The following is a 26,880-nucleotide window of genomic DNA, read 5'->3' as shown; positions in this document are numbered from 1 at the left end:
GAGGACTACACGGGTCCGCAAGAGAGGTCACACTCTTTCGTGTCTGCTTACGTTATGCATCGCTTAATATTACATGCTACTTTATCGTCCTGTTCACCGATTAGACTCTGAGTCAGCTCCAAACTAATGGTCAAACTTGAGTTTTTAAATGGTTGTGGGGTACATATCGGGGCCGCTATCAATAGTATCTATCTACTATCTGGTTAATCTCCGGTGTCTACTATGAGTTTCATGTTGGGTGGGAAACAAACAGTAAAGAAGCCATTATCTGTATTTTTTAACTGAAGCCATTATCTGCCTGCTATTATTGGTTTTGGGTCTATCCACAGGTTGCTACCATCACTCTGGATTTCTGCATGCACTCCTTACATAATCTCACTATGTTTTATTCCTATGCATGACAGTTATTGTAAACAATGGAACTGAACATGTAGAGCAAAAGAGACGAGCCTTGCGTGGCAATAAAATTTCATGCAGACGTCGCTCCATGGTAGGCGCAAAGGCAGCCCCCCTCCACGCATTTCGGATTGTAATCGAGAGGAAGATATCTGTTCTGAGGGGGATTCAGAAGGAGAAGACAACTCCTATTTACCCCCTGAGGTCTTCGCTCTAACTTGGCATGCTGATGTTGGTTATATCATGCATATGGTGTCTTGCATTGCTTACTTTATACATCAAATATGTCATCTGCTTAGTTTAGACATCCTTTGTGCGAATGCCATCTGTTTAGTTTATTCATCGTTTATGTGAATTATGCAACGCCATCTTGTTTAGCCAGGCATCATATATGTGAATTTTGCAATGCCATCCTGCTTAGCCAGTCATCTTATATGTAAATTATATCAGGCCATCCTTTTTTCGTTACATATTACATTTGTCAACAATGTTAGTACATTCAACTGCTCTTCGTGTGCATCAGCCATTTGACACGGTGATGGCAAATTCTGGAGTGAAAACAAGGTCTTCAGAGCAGACTATGCTATCTGACGAAGCGCATATCTCGCTGGTTACGGATAGCTCCTCAGAGGAGGATTCAGAGACAGATGACCAGTCCTATCCCCCCCCCCCGAGGTGTATGCTCTAACTTGGCAGGGTTATGTTGCTCATATCGTGCGTATGGTGTCTCGCATTGCTATGTCATTTGATTAGTTTAGACATGCTTTGTGTGAATGCCACCTGTTCAGTGTCTAATTACCATATATGTGAATTATGCATTGCCATCTTGTTGCAAGACATTATATATGTGAATTATACAATGCTATCTTGTTGCAAAGGCATTATATATGTGAATTATGCAATGCCATGCTGTTTAGCCAATCATCATGTATGTGAATTATATCATGCTATCATTTTTTTGTATTACGTGTTCCATTTGTCGACAACGTTTGTATATTCAACTACTCTTCCTGTGCATCAGCCATTTGAAGCGGTGATGGAAGTATCTGGAGTGAAAACAAGGTATTCAGAGCAGACAATGCTACCTGCTGAAGCAGACATCTTGCTGGTTACAGAGAGCTCCTCAGAGGAGGATTCAGAGACTGATGACCAGTCCTATTTCCCCCCTGAGGTCTATGCTCAAACTTGGCAGGGTTATATTACCCATGTCATGCATGTTGTCTTGCATTGCTTAGTTTTTACATCATATATGGATTGCCATCTGCTTACTTGCTTACTATATAAATCATATATTTGAATTATATCATGCCATCATGTTTACATAGTACATACACATCATCTATCTGAATTATGGCATGGCAACCCATTTAATAAAGACATCATATAGTTATATCATCTCATCCTGTTTAGTGTTTACAGTCATCATATTTTGAATTATGGCATTCTATCCGTGAATGTATGTGAATTATGGCATGCCAACCTATTTAATAAACACATTATATAGTTATGTCATGTCATCCTGTTTACATAGTCTCATATTTTGAACTATGTCTTTCCATCTTTTTTAGTTAGCCATCATAATGTGAAATTGTGTCATGCTATCCTGTTTAGTTAGCCATCATATATGTGAAATTGTGTCATGCTATCCTGTTTGGTTAGACAACATAAATATGAATTATTTCATGCCCTCTTTTATTCCCCACTATCCATTGCACCTGTCTATCATACAATGTCTATACTTTCAATTACTTTTCTTGTTTATCAGCCATTTGAATTGGAGAGCGTGATGGCAGTATCTAAGGGAGTAACAACACGGTCTTCAGAAAAGATAGTGCTACCAGTTGATGCAGATAGAACCACGGTTGTACTTGCCCAAGGACCAGATCCACCACACATAACCCAGACTCTCGCAGATTGTACCCCTACCCAGTTGGACAGAGAACCAGCTACACCCCTTCTAACCCCAACCCCGGCAGATAGTAACCCAGTTCCAGTTGACACAGCACCGTCTCCACCACAGAGCACCCAAACACGAGCAGTTAGTAAGGGAACTGCAGTGCCCAAAGCACGAGGACCACCACTCCGAATCCCAACTCAACGCTTAAAGGAGAAGAAGATTTGTTCTCAGGTCAGGTTCTGTAGCTATGGTTCATACTCCTTTGCTCTTGCATTACTGTATTTACTCATACCAACTATTTTCAAATTTGAAGGATGGAATTGAAACTCCAATGGCGCAACAGGTATGTTTTAAACCTGTTTCTTTAACTGGTTTGCTGTTGTAACCTGCTCTATGTTGATTTCAGTTTCAATTGAATAAACAGTTATGTTCTCATGTCATGCACATTACAAGTGTTGTTATTGCTCTATAGTTACCCACACTTATATTCTGTCTATTCTGCTTTGTCTTGAACAAATATTATTTGAACTGTGTCTCTATCTTGATTTGGCAACAAAAACTAGAATGATATAGACCATAAAGTGACCATGGTACATAGATATATGTTTGTTTCATGCTGTTATCCTGTCCACTTTACTACTGAACTCATTTACCAAAATGAGTTTCATATACAACATGGTAAACATGTGATGTGTCTGCTTGTTTCTCTTTTAGAATGCGGACAAAATATTGGAGAACAGTACCGCGTTATCCAATGGTAAAGGAAGTAATGCAGATAAGGTTCAAGATAGTGAGACATCCCTGTTGGTCTCCAAGAAAGCTGATAAAAACTATCTTGACGACAGTGAGGGAACCCAAAAGTCCTGTCTTGATGTAGTGTTCGAGTTACTGGCCACTACTGCTGGCACAAGCTCTTCGAACTCGCTGCCTGAATCAGTTCGTCTTCTTGAGTCTCAACTTCAAGTTGAAAGACATCGATCAGATGTGCTGCGACAGGAAGCTGAAGGACTGAGGAAGTCCCTGCAGAATTCAGATGCATATTTTCTAGTGCAACAGCAAGTGCTGGAGGATTTAAGCACCAAACAAGAGAAAGTTGCATTATGGGTACCCAGGATATAGTTTCCTGAGATCTTCTGAAGTGGTTTCAGTTATGGATTTGTTTTGTAGCGGCGTTTATTTGCGCTGGTCGCCAACTTTGACAACCAGTGTATATGATATGCTGCTTTGTTCCCTATATTTGCACTGGTGGCGAACTTTGATGCCCAGTGGATGTAATATGTGTAATAGCCGTGATAGCCTAGCGTTAGTTGCTTGCTTATTTATTTCCTTGTTGTCTTGTTTATTTGTTTGCTTGTAGTCATTGCAGTTCTTTTTCCGCGGTTTGCTAGTGGCTGCAATAACCTATTTTTTAAAACTAGGCCACAATAACCATGGGCTAATATTTACTGTAGTGACACTGGGCCTCCTACTGGCCGTAGAAACAGTGGGCCTTCTATGGGCCGTAGAAACAATGGGCCTTCCTACGGGCCATAGAAACAATGGGCCTTCTGCGGGCCGTATCATCAATGGGCCTTATACGGGCGTATGATCGATTGGCCAAACATGGGCCAAACAGACCGCATTATGGCGTAAACGGGCTAGAGTTGGAATCGTCCGTTCATGGGCCGACCATAACGGGCCATCGTTAATAGGCCGTATTTGATGACGCTATGAAAACGGCCCAACGTATTAACGGACCACAAACAGGCCAACTGTAACCACGGGCTGAATTTGGCACACAAGCAGAAAATGACAGTAACGGGCCGTAAGTAAACGAATGCTGGAAATGAGCCCAAGAATAAATGGGCTCTGAGAAGGCCGAAAGATAACATGGGCTGGAAACGGCCCAACGGAATAACGGGCCGTTAATGGGTATAAAGTGATACACTGTTCATTACGGGCCAGTTTCACCACGGGCCGTTAATGGGTGTAAAGTGATACACTGTTCATTACGGGCCAGTTTCACCACGGGCCGTTAATAGGCCAAGAGTTACATAGGGCCTCATATGGGCCGAAAGACGTCATGGGCCATACATGGGCCAGAAGTGAAAATGGGCTGGAATCATATTGGATGGCCCAGATGACGCTACTGGGCCTAATTCGGATAGGGCGTAACGGGCCTTGGGTTAGCGGGCTATAAATGGGCTATATGCGAACAGGCCGTTAACAGGCTTTCCATGGGCCGGCCCGCCACCTTTTGACCAAGTCAAACGGGCCGGCCTTTTCACAGGAATGGGCCTCTGTTGGGCCGTGCCACGTGTCGACGTATCATAGGCGCCTTCTGTCCAATGAGTGGATGACATCTGTCCCAACGATGAGCCGACACGTGTTTCCTCCAGCCAATGATGATTTTACACGTGGAAAATCCCCATTGGTCGGGGCTGTTAACGGGTTATCGGATCCAAAACCCGACTCGATAGCTTAACAGCGTTCCTTTATGGTGGATGCCACGTGTCGGTCACCCTTGACGAAAGCACTTCTGTGATGCGCGATTTATCGTCATGGAAGTGGACACTTCTGTGATGATAATTTTGGTAATGTCATGGAACGCTTCTACGACAGCACAGGTATGACTATCTTGATTCTGTCATAAAATCGTCATGGATGTACATGCATGACAAAAAATGCGACCTACTGTGACAAACACGTATCATCATGGAAGTGTATTTTTTTGTAGTGCTCTCTAATTCTCCTGTCATCTACCTCCAACCAGCCTGACCTAACCGTACGCCATGCCGCATAACGATGGTCTGCCCATAGTCTTTCGGTTTCCTGAGGAAGACACCCAGCCAGAGTCTCAAGAACATAAGGCGCTTTGGGACGAGCATGAACTAGCGTTGAGCGAAGACGCCACGCCTGTCCCCGTTCTTGTTCCGGCTCCCGTCGCTCCGACTGCGCCAGCGCCCATCGCCATGACATCGATGGGCTGGGAGCCGCACATTGTCGCCGAGCATGATGCCACGGGGTTCCATGAAGTCGCCATCGACTTTCACGCGCCCTTGCACCTGCCAGTGCATGCGCCTGCGTGTGCACTGACGCGTGCGCCCGTGCCAGTGCCCGTGCACACGAATGTCTCCACCGCACCGTTGCCAGCACCTATCCCCGGGCGGGTGCTAGTGCCCCCCTCAGCAGCATGGATGGCTGTCGTCGGCCGCTTCCTTGCACCAACGCTAGTCGCTCCTCCGGCTAGTTGTCGCTCCTTCAGACCGAAGTCCAGAACATTGTGGCCTTCCTTGAAGCTAGGGCCAACGTCCAGGAGTATGCCAACAACGGCGCAAGATGCCACCGTCGTTGTCGCCGTCGCCGTCGGTCAGTGGCCCGACAACACACAAAGCACTGCAGAGGAGCCGCTTCCCACTGCAAGACGCCCCCGCCGCTGCTGCATAATCTAAATTTGCCATGAAAAACAATCGTATTGCCATGCTTAAAATCCAAACATTTACCATTTCCGTTTATTTTAGATTGATCATCGTATGAATGTAAATTCGGAGTCAGACCGAATGAAATCTATGGTTTGTTCGACTGAATGTTCTGCTAGAGCCGTATCAAATTAAATATAAAACGTCATCAAGCCACATGTATTCCTTCTCATCCAACGACCTAGACTGCTTCAATGTCGAGCGCTCAACACGTTTAGCTTGCAGTTAATTTCATGCCAAAAATAGTGCTAATCACATAATAACACGCAAATAATATCCTACTTAATATCCACATGCACTTAATATACTTCCAAATTAACGTGCATTGCACGTATACATTGACTAGTACCACTAGTACGTGAAACTGGTGCCGTAACTTGTGAACGCGTCCAGATATGGTCAACGACAACATCACCCGCGAGTTCTTCGTGTTTGCCTATGCATCTAAACATAGAAGGGGAGGAGAGAGAGAGAGAGCTGACATGTAACCCACCTGTAAGTGAAGGCGAATAGTACGTCCTAGCGAGCCGGTCCCACTAATGTACTAAAAATAATATTACATGTTATCCATTAAATAGGCTGTGGTAATATAAAAACATCATATGAACAAAGGGGGTACAACAAACATTGCTATACTACATATGTTGCCTATTGACGTGCGACTTGAAGGCCCTGGTCGCATGTTTGCTCCTCGTCCTTTTTAATTTTGAATTTATATATGGGTCCAAATTTGTTTCATGATAGGTGGGCCCCTTGGTGTTTAGTTTGTAGCACCTTAATTTGTGGGTCAAAATTTGTTCCATTACACTATCGGTGTGTAGTTTTGTAGCTTATTTGTAATAATTAAAGAGAACAACCGAGTTTTTTTGCAAAAATACCATGATGCAACGTTGAAGGCGAGAAAGGACGTGCGAGAGAGTGATGACCGAGCCAGAGGGAAATCAATTGGGGGGAGGTGCGGGGATTGCAATGGTGTTTGGAGTAGTTGTGGGCCGAATGCTACGAAAATATAATCTAAACCCACTGGAATAAATGCCTACACAAATTAATCCAAGGTTGGAGTCCCCTGTCGGTGTCAAAACCGGCGGATCTCGGGTAGGGGGTCCCGATCTGTGCGTCTAAGGCTAATGGTAACAGGGGGCAAGGGACACGATGTTTTACCCAGGTTCGGGCCCTCTCGATGGAGGTAAAACCCTACTTCCTACTTGATTGATCTTGATGATATGAGTATTACAAGAGTTGATCTACCACGAGATCGTAGAGGATAAACCCTAGAAGCTAGCCTATGATGATTATGATTCTCCCTATACGGATCAAACCCTCCGGTTTATATAGACACCGGAGGGGGCTAGGGTTTACACAAAGTCGGTTACAAAGAAGGAGATCTAATATCCGGATCGCCAAGCTTGTCTTCCACGCAAAGGAGAGTCCCATCCGGACACGGGACGAAGTCTTGATCTTGTATCTTCATGGTCCAACACTCTGACCAAAGTATATAATCCGGCTGTCCGGATACCCCTAATCCAGGACTCCCTCAGTAGCCCCTGAACCAGGCTTCAATGACGATGAGTCCGGTGCATAGATTGTCTTCAGAATTGCAAGGCGGGTTCCATCTTCGAATACTCCAAAGTACCTGTTGTGATAAACAATGTCTGGCTTCGCATCAATGTTGTACTCCTCGGCTTCTGTGCTTCATTAATGGTCATCTCCACGTGTCGAACGAATACGAGGAGCTGAAGCATTTTTGCCTTTGCCACCCCGGCCCTGCAGGCAAACTGTCTATTTGAAGAGACGGGGATCCTCAGATCCAAACCTCACCTTCTTCCCTTGAGCGAGCATCCAGCAGAGCGCGCCTGGAAAAAACCATTCCAACATGGCCGGTCGCCGCGGCTCCTCTTCTCGCTCCCTTAGCTCTAAGCCAGGTGATTGGGAAGAGTGTTCTGCTCCCCAAAAGCCGTTTAGTAGAGTTGCAAACCCAAGGGTTTCTTCCGCCGGCGTTCATGGTCCCCGTCCGAGCCGGACTAGCCACTTATGATGGCGGGGAGCAAGCGGAGAGATTTCCTAGCCCATCCCAGGGGGAGCGAGTATGCCTCATCCCCTATTTGCCAAGAGGCGTCGGGTTTCCGATCCACCCATTCCTTTGCGAGCTCCTGGGGTTCTATGGCCTCCAATTGCACAACTTTACCCCTGCATCCGTGCTGCACATCGCAAGATACGTTGCCCTTTGCGAATTATTTCTGGGCTGCGAGGCTCACTTCGAGTTATGGAAGAAGCTATTCTGCCTCGTCCCTCGCAACCAGGGGGAATCCATATGTCAACTGGGCGGAGCCGAAATATGGCGCGTCGCCGAGACGGAATACCTGTCCGGTACTCCCAAGAAGGCACCTGAGAACTGGCCCTCGGAGTGCTTTTATGTTGATGACGTTCCCCTTCCGGATCCAATTCGGCCGGGCCTCCCTGAGTTCAATAACGCTCCACCGAAGACACGCCGAAGCTGGCGCCCTTGGTGCCCCCAAGAGGAAGATACCAAAGAAGTCCACTTCCTAATGAGCAGGATAAAGACACTGGCCAAATCAGGGCTGACAATAGTCGAGGTTATGGCAATATGCATAATGCAGGAGGTGCAGCCACTTCAATATCGGGGGAAGCCCATGTGGCACTACAATGGGGAAGATGATGCCACCTGCTATGGTCGTAAAGGTCCGGACTCCGCCAATGCTCTGGCGAGAATACTGTCCGATTTGTATAAAGGAGGAGAAGAAGAATTCCTTCACATTAAACCGCGGGATGGATTTTCCATGTACAACCCCCAAGCTGGGTAAGTCGTCACTCTTTCCCCCACTCTATTCGTTCTGGCGCTTTTCATCACGATATTTTACCTTGATGTTTCTGAGCAGGAACTGAGGAGGGCCGTGGAAGGATTCAACAGCCCCTCCCCACAGCCAGAGGACCCCGGAAGGGCCTTCGATCCAGGACTTGATGAAGATCCGGATATATCAGTGGAGCTCGTCAACAAGACATTTTATTAGGCCAGCCACGATGGCGCCTCGGTGGCTATTATCACCGACTATCCCGGACTGCTACCTGCATCGTGTGTAAGCAAAGCCGAAACCTTATCCTCCAAAGAGGACTCCTTTCTGATACCATGCCTTATGCATAAAATATCGTATTTTATAGAGACGACCTTCGGATCGCGGCGCCGAGCCCCTGGAGGCTCGTTGGCAAAGGGCGTCCGGGTCAGGCAGGCTTAAAAGGAAGGCGGTTAGGGACGAAACGCCGTTACGGAGGTATGGTAAAAACCTGCTCTGTGATTATCGTGTTTGAAATGTAACAGCGTTCATCGTGTTCTCATAGAAAGAGGAGTCGCCGGACTATATCCGGAGATACTGCCGGTCATGCCTCTACCAGCCAGATTCCTGAACCGGCTTCGAGAGAGGAGGCCGATGTGGGGCCGATGTCGACTTGTCCTCCGACAGAGGATGCGGATATGCTCTCCGCCACAAATTCCGAAGTGGAGAGTGGCATGAATCACCGGCGCCGACGGGCCGTACTTCAAAATAGCATCTTTTTTGAAGAGACATTTAATGCTTTCAATTCGGGAGACACATACATTCGGGCTGCTCAAGGCGGGCTCGCCCGAGTGACGGACCAATATACAAAAGATATACGGGTAAGGAAATTTGATAAGCATGTATAGCAGTAGCCCCGAAGACTTGAAACGGTTGGAACAACTGTTTTAAGGATCATTTTATGCACAGGTCCTTGTAGAGAAGAATACCCAATTGTCTCAAGAGCTGGAGGTGTGCAAGACCCAGTTGAGGGCCGCGGTTGCCAAACTAGAGGAATCCCAAAAGTCCTCACCTGGTAACATTCATCTTTAATGATGAAATTTTATAGAAATGCACTAGTTAGTAATTGGCTTGTTTGATAAGTCTAACAGAAAATTCTGCAGACAATCCCGGGGAGAATCCAGAGATCGTAAGAGATAGCGAGTCACATCTCGAAAGGTAGCTAAAAGCTGGCGAGCATGTTCTTACGCAAGTTAGGCGGGAGAAGAACAATCTCCAAGATGCCAATGTCCTGCTGGGCGTCGAATTAGGAGATGTTCGCGCTTAGCTGGCGGACTCCATGAAGGAGAACAGAAGGCTTCGTCGCGGCATTTATGGTAAGTGCCTAGACGAACTGTAGTACAACTCGGCGAGGAAGCATATGTTGACGGGCCGTCCTAAAGAGGAGATGCCCGGGTCCGCGGGCGATTTACTGCAAGACCTCTCATAGCGGCACGAACGAGTTCGGCAGGTGATGCAGGGTATTGCCCAGGCCTTGTGGCCATCCACTTCCCTTCCAAGAGGCATGGGGGAGCTCGTGGATATGCTCCAAGGAGCACGGCGGCGCTTCCGGTTGTGGAAGATGTCAGCCTGCCGACAAGGTACAAGGGAAGCCTAGGCCATGGTGAAGACGCGCTACACCAAGCTTGACCCAAACCATATGGCCGAAGTCGGACCTGCGTGGCCAGATGGGCAAGAAATTCCTGTGAGTCTGGTGTATGACCAGGTAGCGTTAGCCGCAAAGTATTCCCAACAGGATTGTAAGCTATATAGCCTGTTGGACGGTATAGAGGAAGAATATAGTCAGTCCAAGTGACTATGTAATTCAATGGACATATGTAGTCCCTAGCCGGATTAAAAATCATTTGTCATGGTGGACCTTTTTGCTTCAGCCCCCAGATCCGACAGTCTGGGGTGTATCCGGATACCCGCTCAGTTATGCAGAACTGGGGTATGCGTGGAAACCAGGCGTAGGCATCATAAGTGCTTGAACAGACAAGTACCCAACTAGTTATGTTATATTACATGGGTAGTAAGAAACATCTTCTAGGGAGAATAGTTCTGTTAGGGTTTCCTTTCCTTGGGTACGCATGCATCAATGTGCATGTTCGGACTGCAGGATACAAAACATCTGGTGATTCACGTTGTAATAAACGAAAGAAACATCTTTTGTTGACCGATCGAATATTCCCTTAAGAACGCTAGCTTTCGGCTTCACCCAGTCTGAGGTACACATCTGGCTGAACCGGCAGTAACAATCGTAGAGGTGCTCCCCTTATGCCCTAGCCGAATTAACGGGAACGTAGGGCATAAACACAAGAGCCAGGAAACCCAGAATGGCCACATCTTAAGTCATATCGATGCATATAATGGTGAAGAAAAGGCACATACGGAAAAAGGACGCATATGTGATAGGCAAGACGCCATGGAACTAATTATATTTAGCTTCCGTATAGGAAGACCCCAGGTATGGTTTACACACATGGTGTGGCCGGAGTGATCCGAGCATCTGCACTGTATTGAATACTTTGTGTGAAGAAGGGAAAAAATGGCGAGAAAGGAAAAAGGGGAGGAACATAATTAAAAGAGCAGGGGTAAGGAGACGAACACTGAGTTCGGCACTAGGCATAGAATCTTCGGAGTCTGGCCGCGTTCCATGGGTTTGGCTCGAGTCTATTATCGGATGCATTACGCAGGCGGTACGCTCCTCCGGTGAGAACTTTATCAATAATGAAGGGACCCTCCCACTTAGGTTTGAGCTTGTCCTTCTTCTTCTCCGGTAGGCGTAGAACGAGTTCGCGAACATTATTAGTTTTGGCCCGTACTTATCTGCTTTGATACCGTCGAGCCTGTTGCTGATAGAATGCGGAACGGGCTTTTGCGACGTCGCGCTCCTCCTCCAGGGCATCTAAGTTGTCCTGCCGATCTAACTCGGCTTCCTTCTCTTCGTACATGCGCACGCGAGGTGAGTCATGGATTATGTCGCAGGGTAGTACTGCTTCTGCGCCATACACCGTGAAATATGATGTGTATCCATTGGTGCGATTCGGCATGGTCCGTAGCCCCCAGAGTACAGAGTCGAGCTCCTCGACCCAGTGCGTGTCCGATTCAGTCAAGGACCACACTAGTCTGGGTTTGATGCCGCTCATGATAAGACCATTTGCACGTTCGACCTGGCCGTTTGTTTGGGGATGGTAGACGAAGGCGTAATCAAGCTTAATTGCCATGTTGCTGCACCAAGTTTTCACTTAATTGGCTATGAAGTTTGAGCCATTGTCAGTGATGATGCTGTGGGGGACGCCATAACGGTGTACATCCCTTGATATGAAGTCTATCACTGGTCCGGATTCGGCCGTTTTAACTGGTTTGGATTCTATCCATTTGGTGAACTTGTCCACCATGACCAATAAGTATTTTTTCTTATGGCCTCCCCCTTTAAGGGGTCCGACCATATCCAACCCCCAGACCGTGAAGGGCCAAGTAATGGAGATTGTTTGGAGAGCGGTAGGGGGCATATGGCTCTGATTGGCAAAGAGATGGCAACCGACGCAATGTTGGACTAGGTCCTGTGCATCTGCTCGGGATGTCGGCCAATAGAAACATGTACGGAAGGCCTTGTTGACGAGTGCCCGAGCCACAGCGTGGTGCCCGCCGAGTCCGGCATGGATTTCAGCCAAGAGTAGCCGCCCTTCCTCTTCGGGGATGCATCTTTGGAGCACTCCGGTTGCACTTTTCTTATAGAGTTCTCCCTCATGGAATTTGTAGGCCTTGGAACGCCGCACAATACAACGTGCTTCATTTTGGTCCTCTGGGAGCTCCTGCCTATTTAGGTAGGCCAAGAAAGGCTCGGTCCACGAGGCGATTACAGCCATGATTTCGTGGGCCGAAGGTGTTATTTCGGCGGCGGAGCCTCCGATTACGTCAGATGGTTCGGAATCTGGGGTTGTATTCGGATCCGGGCTAGTGTTGCTAGACTCCCCTTCCCGTACCACGGATGGCTTGAACAGTCTTTCCAGGAATATGTTAGGTGGGACAGGGTCGTTTTTAGCACCAATGCGGGCGAGGATATCCGCCGCTTGATTGTTTTCTCGAGCCACATGGTGGAATTGGAGCCCCTCGAACCGAGCTGACATTTTGAGGACGGCGTTACGGTAGGCCGCCATTTTCGGATCCTTGGCATCAAAATCTCCGTTTATTTGTGATATTGCAAGGTTTGAATCCCCGCGCACCTCCAAGCGTTGAATGCCCATAGAGACTGCCATCCGAAGACCATGCAACAGAGCCTCGTATTCGGCTGTGTTGTTGGAGTCTGTGTATAATATTTGGAGTACGTATTGGACCGTGTCTCCGGTGGGGGAGGTCAGGACTACACCTGCTCCCAATCCGGCCAGCATTTTAGAGCCAACGAAGTGCATGATCCAATTAGAGTACTCACCATACTCTTTAGGGAGTTCGGCTTCTGTCCATTCGGTGACAAAGTCAGCCAATACTTGCAACTTAATAGCCCGCCGTGGTTTGTATGTTATGCCGAATGGAAGGAGCTCAATAGCCCATTTAGCAATCCGTCCCATGGCATCGCGGTTGTTTATTATGTCGTTGAGTGGTACTTCGGAGGCCACCGTAATCGAACACTCCTGGAAGTAGTGTCGTAGCTTCCGGGATGCCATGAAGACCGCGTATGCTATCTTTTGATAGTGTGGGTATCGGGGTTTGCATGGGATGAGGACAGTGGACACATAATATACCGGCTTTTGGAGCGGGAATTTGTATCTGTCTGCTTCTCGTTCAACGACGAGCACTGCGCTTACAACTTGATTTGTTGCAGCTATGTACAGTAGCATAGTTTCGCCAATATTTGGTGCTGTCAGGACTGGATTACTGGCTAATAGGGTCTTTATTTCATCCAGTCCGGCCGCGGCTGCATCCGTCCACACGAAGTGTTTGGTGCGTCGAAGAAGGCGGTAAAGAGGTAGTGCCTTGTCTCCTAATCGGGAGATAAAGTGGCTTAAGGCAGCCATGCATCCAGCTAGTTTCTGGATATGCTTGAGGTCTGTTGGGATAGCCAACTGCGACAGAGCTCGGATCTTCGCCAGATTTGCTTCGATTCCTCTATTGGAAACGATGAAGCCGAGCAACTTCCCGGAGGGTACACCAAAGACACATTTTTTCGGGTTGAGCTTGATGTCGTTGATACGTCTCCAACGTATCTATAATTTTTGATTGCTCCATGCTATATTATCTACTATTTTGGGCAATATTGGGCTTTATTTTCCACTTTTATATTATTTTTGGGACTAACCTATTAACCGGAGGCCCAGCCCAGATTTGCTGTTTTATGCCTATTTCAGTGTTTCGAGGAAAAGGAATATCAGACGGAGTCAAAACGGAACGAAATCAACTGGAGAAGTTATTTTTGGAAGGAAAGCCACCCGATGGACTTGGAGTGCACATCAGGAAAGAAGGGAGGTGCTCACGAGGGTGGGGGGGCGCGCCCACCCCCCTAGGGCCTGCCCCCTGCCTCGTGCCCCCCCTTCGGTCCACCGACGTACTTCTTTCACCCATATTATACCAACGTTCCCTAAAACTTCCAGAACAGAAGATAGATCGGGAGTTCCGCCACCGCAAGCCTCTGTAGCCACCAAAAACCTCTCGGGAGCCCGTTCCGGTGCCCTGCCAGAGGGGGATCCCATCACCGGTGGCATCTTCATCATCCCGGCGCTATCCATGACGAGGAGGGAGTAGTTCACCCTTGGGGCTGAGGGTATGTACCAGTAGCTATGTGTTTGATCTCTCTCTCTCTCATGTTCTCTCTCGTGTTCCCTCGATGGCACGATCTTGATGTATCCCGAGCTTTGCTATTGTAGTTGGATCTTATGATGTTTCTCCCCCTCTACTCTCTTGTGATGAATTGAGTTTCCCCTTTGAAGTTATCTTATCGGATTGAGTCTTTTATAAGAACACTTGATGTATGTCTTGCCGTGATTATCTGTGGTGACAATGGGATATCATGTGCCACTTGATGTATGTTTTGGTGATCAACTTGCGGGTTTCGTGACATTGGGAACCTATGCATAGGGGTTGGCACACGTTCTTGACTCTCCGATAGAAACTTTGGGGCACTCTTTGAAGTACTTTGTGTTGGTTGGATGAATCTGAGATTGTGTGATGCATATCGTATAATCATGCCCACGGATACTTGAGGTGACAATGGAGTATCTAGGTGACATTAGGGTTTTGGTTGATTTGTGTCTTAAGGTGTTATTCTAGTACGAACTCATTTATAGATTGATCCTAAAGAATAACTTTGAGGTGGTTTCGTACCCTACAATAATCTCTACGTTTGTTCTCCGCTATTAGTGGCTTCGGAGTGACTCTTTGTTGCATGTTGAGGGCTTGTTATATGATCTATCTATGTTATTATTGTTGAGAGAACTTGCACTAGTGAAAGTATGAACCCTAGGCCTTGTTTCTTATCATTGCAATACCGTTTACGCTCACTTTTATCATTAGTTACCTTGCTGTTTTTATTATTTCAGATTACAAATACCTTTATCTACCATCCATATTGCACTTGTATCACTATCTCTTTGCCGAACTAGCGCACCTATACAATTTGCCATTGTATTGGGTGTGTTGTGGACATAAGAGACTCTCTGTTATTTGGTTGCAGGGTTGCTTGAGAGAGACCATCTTCATCCTACGCCTCCTACGGATTGATAAACCTTAGGTCATCCACTTGAGGGAAATTTTCTACTGTCCTACAAACCTATGCACTTGCAGGCCCAACAACGTCTACAAGAAGAAGGTTGTGTAGTAGAAATCATTCGTATGTTCGGAGGTTGTCGAACGTAAGTCGCAAGTCATCTATTAAGGTTTCAACGTGTCTTGTTTTTATGACTATGTCGTCCACATATGCCTCCACTGTTTTGCCGATTTGCTTCTCCAGGCATGTTTGAATCATGCGTTGATAGGTTGCGCCGGCATTTTTAAGCCCGAAAGGCATAGTGTTGAAGCAGAAGGGACCATATGGTGTTATGAAGGCCGCTGCGGCTTGGTCGGACTCGGCCATCTTTATTTGATGGTATCCGGAGTATGCGTCGAGGAAACATAGTGAGTCATGTCCTGTAGTGGCGTCGATGATTTGGTCGATGCAAGGGAGGGGGAAGGGATCCTTGGGGCAAGCCTTGTCGAGGTCTTCGAAATCCACGCATAGGTGCAAGGATTTGTCCTTCTTTGGTACCATTACCAGATTTGTCAGCCAGTCCGGATGCTTGATATCTCTGATGAATCCTTCTTCAAGTAGCTTGGTTAGCTCCTCTCCCATGGCTTGCCGTTTAGGCTCTGAGAAGCGCCTAAGAGTCTGTTTGACTGGCTTGCATCCTTTCAGTATATTGAGGCTGTGTTCGGCCAGCCTGCGTGGGATGCCCGACATGTCTGAAGGATGCCAGGCGAAAATTGAAGGAAATATGCCCTAGAGGCAATAATAAAGTTATTATTTATTTCCTCATATCATGATAAATGTTTATTATTCATGCTAGAATTGTATTAACCGGAAACATCATACATGTGTGAATACATAGACAGACATAACGTCACTAGTATGCCTCTACTTGACTAGCTCATTAATCAAAGATGGTTATGTTTCCTAACCATAGACATGTGTTGTCATTTGATTAACAGGATCACATCATTAGGAGAATGATGTGATTGACATGACCCATTCCGTTAGCCTAGCACTTGATCATTTAGTATGTTGCTATTGCTTTCTTCATGACTTATACATGTTCCTATAACTATGAGAATATGCAACTCCCGTTTACCGGAGGAACACTTTGGGTGCTACCAAACATCACAACGTAACTGGGTGATTATAAAGGAGTACTACAGGTGTCTCCAAAGGTACATGTTGGGTTGGCGTATTTTGAGATTAGGTTTTGTCACTCCGATTGTCGGAGAGGTATCTCTGGGCCCTCTCGGTAATGCACGTCACTATAAGCCTTGCAAGCAATGTAGCTAATGAGTTAGTTACGGAATGATGCATTACGTAACGAGTAAAGAGACTTGCCAGTAACGAGATTGAACTAGGTATTGGATACCGACGACCGAATCTCGGGTAAGTAACATACCGATGACAAAGGGAACAACGTATGTTGTTATGCGGTTTGACCGATAAAGATCTTCGTAGAATATGTGGGAGCCAATATGGGCATCCAGGTCCCGCTATTGGTTATTGACCGGAAACGTGTCTCGGTCATGTCTACATAGTTCTCGAACCCGTAGGGTCCGCACGCTTAACGTTTCGTTGACGATATAGTATTATATGAGTTATGCATGTTGGTAACCAAATGTTGTTCGGAGTCCCGGATGAGATCATGGACATGACGAGGAACTCCGGAATGGTCCGGAGATAAAGTTTGATATATGGGATAATAGTGTTTGATCTCCGGAAGGGTTCCGGAATTCACCGGAAGGGGTTCGGATGTTTCCCGAAATGTTTGGGTACGAGAACACGTTATTTGGGCCAAAGGGGAAAGCCCACAAGGTTTTTGGAAAGCGCAAAAGGAAGTTTTGCGGAGTCCAGGGGCCAGACGCCAGGGTCCCTGGCGTCTGGGTCCAGACGCCGGGAACCCTGGCGTCTGGCCCTGGAGTCCGAGAAGGACTCTTGCCTTTCGGGTGAAACCGACTTTGTGGAGGCTTTTACTCCAAGTTTCGACCCCAAGGCTCAACATATAAATAGAGGGGCAGGGCTAGCACCAAAGACACATCAAGAAACACCAAGCCGTGTGCCGGCAACCCCGTCCCCTCTAGTTTATCCTCCGTCATAGTTTTCCGTAGTGCTTAGGCGAAGCCCTGCGGAGATTGTTCTTCACCAACACCGTCACCACGCCGTCGTGCTGCCGGAACTCATCTACTACTTCGCCCGTCTTGCTGGATCGAGAAGGCGAGGACGTCATCGAGCTGAACGTGTGCAGAACTCGGAGGTGCCGTGCGTTCGGTACTTGGATCGGTCGGATCGTGAAGACGTACGACTACATCAACCGCGTTGATAAACGCTTCCGCTTAGCGATCTTCAAGGGTATGAAGATACACTCCCCTTCTCGTTGCTATACATCACCATGATCTTGCGTGTGCGTAGGAATTTTTTTGAAATTACTACGTTCCCCAACAGTGGCATCAGAGCCAGGTTTTATGCGTAATGTTATATGCACGAGTAGAACACAAGTGAGTTGTGGGCGATACAAGTCATACTGCTTACCAGCATGTCATACTTTGGTTCAGCGGTATTGTGAGATGAAGCGGCCCGGACCGACATTACGCGTACGCTTACGCGAGACTGGTTTCACCGTTACGAGCACTCGTGCTTAAAGGTGACTGGCGGGTGTCTGTCTCTCTCACTTTAGCTGAATCGAGTGTGGCTACGCCCGGTCCTTGCGAAGGTTAAAACAGCACTAACTTGACGAACTATCGTTGTGGTTTTTGATGCGTAGGTAAGAACGGTTCTTGCTAAGCCCGTAGCAGCCACGTAAAATTTGCAACAACAAAGTAGAGGACGTCTAACTTGTTTTTGCAGGGCATGTTGTGATGTGATATGGTCAAGACGTGATGCTATATTTTATTGTATGAGATGATCATGTTTTGTAACCGAAGTTATCGGCAACTGGCAGGAGCCATATGGTTGTCGCTTTATTGTATGAAATGCAAACGCCCTGTAATTGCTTTACTTTATCACTAAGCGGTAGCGATAGTCGTAGAAGCAATAGATGGAGCAACGACAACGATGCTACGATGGACATCAAGGTGTCGCGCCGGTGACAATGGTGATCATGACGGTGCTTCGAAGATGGAGATCACAAGCACAAGATGATGATGGCCATATCATATCACTTATATTGATTGCATGTGATGTTTATCCTTTATGCATCTTATCTTGCTTTGATTGACGGTAGCATTTTAAGATGATCTCTCACTAAATTATCAAGAAGTGTTCTCCCTGAGTATGCACCGTTGTGAAAGTTCTTCGTGCTGAGACACCACGTGATGATCGGGTGTGATAGGCTCTACGTTCAAATACAACGGGTGCAAAACAGTTGCACACACGGAATACTCAGGTTAAACTTGACGAGCCTAGCATATACAGATATGGCCTCGGAACACGGAGACCGAAAGGTCGAGCGTGAATCATATAGTAGATATGATCAACATAGTGATGTTCACCATTGAAACTACTCCATCTCACGTGATGATCGGACATGGTTTAGTTGATTTGGATCACGTGATCACTTAGATGACTAGAGAGATGTCTGTCTAAGTGGGAGTTCTTAAGTACTATGATTAATTGAACTTAAATTTATCATGAACTTAGTACCTGGTAGTATTTTGCAAATTATGTTGTAGATCAATAGCTCGCGTTGTTGCTTTCATATGTTTATTTTGATATGTTCCTAGAGAAAATTGTGTTGAAAGATGTTAGTAGCAATGATGCGGATTGGATCCGTGATCTGAGGTTTATCCTCATTGCTGCACAGAAGAATTATGTCCTTGATGCGCCGCTAGGTGACAAACCTATTGCAGGAGCAGATGCAGACGTTATGAACATTTGGCTAGCTCAATATGATGACTACTTGATAGTTTAGTGCACCATGCTTAACGACTTAGAATCGGGACTTCAAAGACGTTTTGAACGTCACGGATCATATGAGATGTTCCAGGAATTGAAGTTAATATTTCAAGCAAATACCCCAATTGAGAGATATGAAGTCTCCAACAAGTTCTATAGCTAAAAGATGGAGGAGAATCGCTCAACTAGTGAGCATGTGCTCAGATTGTCTGGGTACTTCAATCGCTTGAATCAAGTGGGATTTAATCTTCCAGATAAGATAGTGATTGACAGAATTCTCTAGTCACCATCACTAAGTTACTAGAACTTTGTGATGAACTATAGTATGCAAGGGATGAGAAAACAATTCCCGAGCTCTTCGTGATGTTGAAATCGATGGAGGTAGAAATCAAGAAAGAGCATCAAGTGTTGATGATTTACAAGACCACTAGTTTCAAGAAAAGGGCAAAGGGATAGAAAGGGAACTTCAAGTAGAATGACAAGCAAGTTGTCACTCCCGCGAAGAAGCCCAAAGCTGGACCAAAGCCTGAAACTGAGTGATTACACTGCAAAGGAAATGGTCACTGGAAGCAGAAATGCCCTGAATATTTGGTGGATAAGAAGGATGGTAAAGTGAACAAGGGTATATTTGATATACAGGTTATTGATGTGTGCCTTACTAGTGTTTATAGTAGCCCCTGAGTATTTGATACTTGTTCGGTTGCTAAGATTAGTAACTCAAAACAGGAGTTACAGAATAAACAGAGACTAGTTGAAGGGGAAGTGACGATGAGTGTTGGAAGTAGTTCCAAGATTGATATGATCATCATCACACTCCCTATACTTTCGGGATTAGTGTTAAACCTAAATAAATGTTATTTGGCGTTTGCGTTGAGCATGAATATGATTTGATCATGTTTATTGCAATACGGTTATTCATTTAAAGTCAGAGAATAATTGTTGTTCTGTTTACATGAATAAAACCTTCAATGGTCATACACCCAATGAAAATAGTTTGTTGGATCTCGATCGTAGTGATACACATATTCATAATATTGATGCCAAAAGATGCAAAGTTAATAATGATAGTGCAACTTATTTGTGGCACTGCCGTTTGGCTCATATAGGTGTAAAGCGCAGGAAGAAACTCCATAAAGATGGATTTTTGGAATCACTTGGTTATGAATCATTTGATGCTTGCGAACCGTGCCTTTTGGGCAAGATGACTAAAACTCCGTTCTCCAGAACAATGGAACAAGCTACTGACTTATTGGAAATAATACATACCGATGCATGTGATCCAATGAGTGTTGATGCTTGTGGCAAGTATCGTTATTTTCTGACCTTCACAAGATGATTTGAGCAGATATGGGTATATCTACTTGATGAAACATAAGTCTGAAATAGTTGAAAGGTTCAAAGAATTTCAGAGTGAAGTGGAAAAATCATTGTAACAAGAAAATAAAGTTTCTGCGATCTGATCGCGGAGACGAATATTTGAGTTACGAGTTTGGTCTTCAATTAAAACAATGTGGAATAGTTTCACAAACTCACGCCACCTGGAACACCATGGTGTGTCCGAACATCATAATCGTACTTTACTAGATATGGTGCGATCTATGATATCTCTTATCAGTTTACCACTATCATTTTGGGATTATGCATTAGAGACAGCTGCATTCACGTTTAAAAGGGCACCATCTAAATCCGTTGAGACGACACCATATGAACTGTGGTTTAGCAAGAAACCCAAGTTGTCGTTTCTTAAAGTTTGGGGCTACGATGCTTATGTGAAAAAGTTTCATCCTGATAAGCTCAAACCCAAATCGAAGAAGTGCGTCTTCATAGAATACCCAAAGGAAACTGTTGGGTACACCTTCTATCACAGATCCGAAGGCAAGATATTCTTTGCTAAAATGGATCCTTTCTAGAGAAGGAGTTTCTGTCGAAAGAAGTGAGTGGGAGGAAAGTAGAGCTTGATAAGGTAATTTGTACCTTCTCCCGAATTGGAAAGTAGTTCATCACAGAAATCAGTTCCAGTGATTCCTACACCAATTAATGAGGAAGCTAATGATGATGATCATGGAACTTCAGATCAAGTTACTACAAAACCTCGTAGGTCTTCCAGAGTACGATCCGCACCAGAGTGGTACGGTAATCCTGTTCTGGAAGTCATGTTACTAGACCATGATGAACCTACAAACTATGAGGATGCGATGATGAGCCCAGATTCCGCGAAATGGCTTGAGGCCATAAAATCTGAGATGGGATCCATGTATGAGAACAAAGTGTGGACTTTGGTGGAGTTGCCCGATGATCGGCAAGCCATATTTTATAAATGGATCTTCAAGAGGAAGACAGATGCTGATAGTAGTGTTACTATCTACAAAGCTCGACTTGTCGCAAAAGAGTTTTCGACAAGTTCAAGGTGTTGACTACAATGAGATTTTCTCAACTGTAGCGATGCTTAAGTCTGTCAGAATCATGTTAGCAATTGCCACATTTTATGAAATCTGGCAAATCGATGTCAAAACTGCATTTCTTAATGGTTTTCTTAACGAAGAGTTGTATATGATGCAACCAGAAGGTTTTGTCAATCCTAAAGGTGCTAACAAAATGTGCAAGCTCCAGCAATCCATCTATGGACTGGTGCAAGCATCTCGGAGTTGGAATATACGCTTTGATAAGTTGATCAAAGCATATTGTTTTATACAGACCTGCGGTGAAGCCTGTATTTACAAGAAAGTGAGTGGGAGCTCTGTAGCATTTCTGATATTATATGTAGATGACATATTATTAATTGGAAATGATATAGAATTTCTGGATAGCATAAAGGGATACTTGAATAAATATTTTTCAACGAAAGACCTCGGTGAAGCTGCTTACATATTGGGCATCAAGATTTATAGAGATAGATCAAGATGCTTAATAGGACTTTCACAAAGTACATACCTTGACAAAATTTTGAAAAAGTTCAAAATGGATCAGGCAAAGAAAGGGTTCTTGCCCGTGCTTCAAGGTGTGAAGTTGAGTCAAACTCAATGCCCGACCACAACAGAAGATAGAGAGAAAATGAAAGATGTTCCCTATGCTTCAGCCATAGGCTCTATCATGTATGCAATGCTGTGTACCAGACCTGACCTATGCTTAGCAATAAGCTTGGCAGGAAGGTACCAAAGTAATCCAGGAGTGGATCACTGGACAGCGGTCAAGAACATCCTGAAATACCTGAAAAGGACTAAGGATATGTTTCTCATATATGGAGGTGACAAAGAGCTAGTCGTAAATGGTTACGTTGATGCAAGCTTTGACACTGATCCGAATGATTCTAAATCGCAAACCGAATACGTATTTTTATTAAACGGTGGAGCTGTAAGTTGGTGCAGTTCTAAACAAAGCGTCGTGGCGGGATCTACATGTGAAGCGGAGTACATTGTTGCTTCAGAAGCAGCGAATGAAGGAGTCTGGATGAAGGAGTTCATTTCCGATCTAGGTGTCATACCTAGTGCATCGGGACCAATGAAGATCTTCTGTGACAATACTGGTGCAATTGCCTTGGCAAAGGAATCCAGATTTCACAAGAGGACCAAGCACATCAAGAGACGCTTCAATTCCATTCGGGACCAAGTCCAAGTGGGAGACATAGAGATTTGCAAGATACATACGGATCTGAATGTTGCAGACCCGTTGACTAAGCCTCTCTCACGAGCAAAACATGATCAGCACCAAGACTCCATGGGTGTTAGAATCATTACTATGTAATCTAGATTATTGACTCTAGTGCAAGTGGGAGACTGAAGGAAATATGCCCTAGAGGCAATAATAAAGTTATTATTTATTTCCTCATATCATGATAAATGTTTATTATTCATGCTAGAATTGTATTAACCGGAAACATGATACATGTGTGAATACATAGACAAACATAACGTCACTAGTATGCCTCTACTTGACTAGCTCATTAATCAAAGATGGTTATGTTTCCTAACCATAGACATGTGTTGTCATTTGATTAACGGGATCACATCATTAGGAGAATGATGTGATTGACATGACCCATTCCGTTAGACTAGCACTTGATCGTTTAGTATGTTGCTATTGCTTTCTTCATGACTTATACATGTTCCTGTAACTATGAGAATATGCAACTCCCGTTTACCGGAGGAACACTTTGGGTGCTACCAAACGTCACAACATAACTGGGTGATTATAAAGGAGTACTACAGGTGTCTCCAAAGGTACATGTTGGGTTGGCGTATTTCGAGATTAGGTTTTGTCACTCCGATTGTCGGAGAGGTATCTCTGGGCCCTCTCGGTAATGCACATCACTATAAGCCTTGCAAGCAATGTAGCTAATGAGTTAGTTACGGAATGATGCATTACGTAACGAGTAAAGAGACTTGCCAGTAACGAGATTGAACTAGGTATTGGATACCGACGATCGAATCTCGGGTAAGTAACATACCGATGACAAAGGGAACAACGTATGTTGTTATGCGGTTTGACCGATAAAGATCTTCGTAGAATATGTGGGAGCCAATATGGGCATCCAGGTCCCGCTATTGGTTATTGACCGGAAACGTGTCTCGGTCATGTCTACATAGTTCTCGAACCCGTAGGGTCCGCACGCTTAACGTTTCGTTGACGATATAGTATTATATGAGTTATGCATGTTGGTAACCGAATGTTGTTCGGAGTCCCGGATGAGATCATGGACATGACGAGGAACTCCGGATGGTCCGGAGATAAAGTTTGATATATGGGATAATAGTGTTTGATCTCCGGAAGGGTTCCGAAATTCACCGGAATAGGTTCCGAATGTTTCCCGAAATGTTTGGGTACGAGAACACGTTATTTGGGCCAAAGGGGAAAGCCCACAAGGTTTTGAGAAAGCGCAAAAGGAAGTTTTGCGGAGTCCAGGGGCCAGATGCCAGGGTCCCTGGCGTCTGGGTCCAGACGCCGGGAACCCTGGCGTCTGGCCCTGGAGTCCGAGAAGGACTCTTGCCTTTCGGGTGAAACTGACTTTGTGGAGACTTTTACTCCAAGTTTCGACCCCAAGGCTCAACATATAAATAGAGGGGTAGGGCTAGCACCAAAGACACATCAAGAAACACCAAGCCGTGTGCCGGCAACCCCGTCCCCTCTAGTTTATCCTCCGTCATAGTTTTTGTAGTGCTTAGGCGAAGCCCTGCGGAGATTGTTCTTCACCAACACCGTCATCACGCCGTCGTGCTGCCGGAACTCATCTACTACTTCGGCCGTCTTGCTGGATCGAGAAGGCGAGGACGTCATCGAACTGAACATGTGCAGAATTCGGAGGTGCCGTGCGTTTGGTACTTGGATCGGTCGGATCGTGAAGACGTACGACTACATCAACCGCGTTGATAAACGCTTCCGCTTAGCGATCTTCAAGGGTATGAAGAAACACTCCACTTCTCGTTGCTATACATCGCCATGATCTTGTGTGTGCGTAGGATTTTTATTTTGAAATTACTATGTTCCCCAACAAAAATGTCCCAATTCTCGCGTAGGAAGTCTCGTAGTGCAGCGTCCATTGTGGGGCTCAACTGTGTCCCGATGGAAGCTGTCTTTGTGGGGTCCGTTGGATCGACCTGGAATTTTACTATCTCATCTGCAGGTTTAAATGAGGTGGACTTGGGTCGTTTGTCGAGTATCACGTCGTCCCTGTCCACTATGGCGCGCAGTGTTGTTAGTTCTTCGGCCGCTAGGGCTTCGGGTAATGCTTCCAGGGCTAGTGCTGCAGTTTTATTTTTGGCGCGGAGTGCGACATCCAGATCACTAGCTAGAGTGATGATTCCATTGGGTCCGGGCATTTTAAGCTTCATGTACCCGTAATGGGGTATGGCTTGAAAGCTTGTGAATGCGTCCCGCCCTAAAAGGGCGTGGTATCCGCTGCTGAAAGGAGCCACTTGGAATGTGATTTCTTCTGACCTGTAATTCTCCAGGGTGCCGAATACCACATCGAGTGTGATTTTTCCTGCACACCGTGCCTCCCGAATAGGGATGATTCCCCTGAAGGTCGTGCCGCTTTGCTCAATGCGGCTTTTATCAATTTTCATCTTGTTGAGTGTTTGTTCATAGATCAAGTTTAATCCGCTTCCGCCGTCCATGAGTACTTTAGTGAGCCGAAAGCCGTCCACGATTGGGCTAAGGACCAAAGCGGTTGGTGCCTGGACTGTATGGAATTGGGGTTCGTCACTGGCACTGAAAGTTATAGCAGTGTCGTTCCACGGATTTATTTTTGCCACATGGCCAATTTCAGCGAAATTTTGATGAGCTCTCTTGCGCCTATTATTTGAGGCAAAGGTCTCGAAGACTGTCAGTACCGCATTGTTGTCTTCAGCGGGATGTTGATCAGCTTTATGGTTTACCAAAGGATCCTCGCCGCTTTTTGCTACCTACCGGAGTATCCAACATGCTCTAAGGCTATGCGTTGGCGTAGTATCCGGAGTGTTGTGATTTTTGCATGGCCCGTTGAGCCATTCTTCCAATACGGTTCCACACCCTGGAGTGGGCTTTGCTTTTTTGGGAATTGGATCGGGTAACTTACGAGAGTTTGCCGTTTTAGTTTGGAGGAAGGGTTTAGTGAGAGCCGGATTATCCCAAAAGTCTGTTTGGGTTTTCCAGGCACTTTCCATCGCACAGTACTTCTGTACTATGGCTGCTAAGTTGGCAAAGTGTACTATGTCACGGCGACTTATAACATTAAGGATCCGTTTGCTCGTGCAATTTTTGCAGAAAAGTGAGATTGTGTCTTCCTCGCGACAGTCCTTGACCTTGTTTTATCACAAGGAGGAATCTGGCCCAGTAGCGATGTACTATTTCTTGGGGCTCTTGTCTGATATGGGAGAGATGGCTCAAGTCTGGGTGGGTGGGCGTAGTTAAATCTGGGTTCTGATCCAATCTAATGCCCAGGGGCAGAGGAGTTTCCGGGCTTAGCAGCTCGGGCTCCAGGGTGCTGCCCAATTTTTCTGGCCCGTTGCCCGATTCTAAGTTCAGGGTCTGGGTCACATCCTCCCGTGAACGGGTATCCGGCTCAGAGAGTTCGGTAATCCAGACATAGTTCGTCCTCAGAATAGATGGATAATCCATGTGTGGCTCTTCCACTACCGCTATCTCGTGGGTGACTGATGGGGATTTAATATCCCTTTGATCGGGTTTAAGCCCAATCCGGTCATAGTCTGTAGCGACTGCCAAAGTGGCGATGCGATCCAAGAGCTCATTAAGGGAGGATACCTCCATTGGATCCATCTGTTCGACGAGTTCCGAGTTGACGTGGAGGCTATCTTTGATGACCCGAGATGTCATCATCGGCGCAGAAGCCGATCGGGCGACCATGATGAAGCCGCCTAGTCGGACAGCTTGGCCTACCGCCAGTGCTCCCCTAGAGGTGATGTTGTCCTTGACAATGAGACGGGCCATCGAGCCTTGCAGCGATGACACAGAGGAACTCTCAATGAAAGCACCAATGTCGGTGTCAAAATCGGCGGATCTCGGGTAGGGGGTCCCGATCTGTGCGTCTAAGGCTAATGGTAACAAGGGGCAAGGGACACAATGTTTTACCCAGGTTCGGGCCCTCTCGATGGAGGTAAAACCCTACTTCCTTCTTGATTGATCTTGATGATATGAGTATTACAAGAGTTGATCTACCATGAGATCGTAGAGGCTAAACCTTAGAAGCTA

The sequence above is a fragment of the Triticum aestivum genome, chromosome 6B, assembly GCF_018294505.1.
Source record: "Triticum aestivum cultivar Chinese Spring chromosome 6B, IWGSC CS RefSeq v2.1, whole genome shotgun sequence".
In the NCBI taxonomy this organism is placed as follows: domain Eukaryota; kingdom Viridiplantae; phylum Streptophyta; class Magnoliopsida; order Poales; family Poaceae; genus Triticum; species Triticum aestivum.
Note: the sequence above shows the minus strand (reverse complement) of the source record.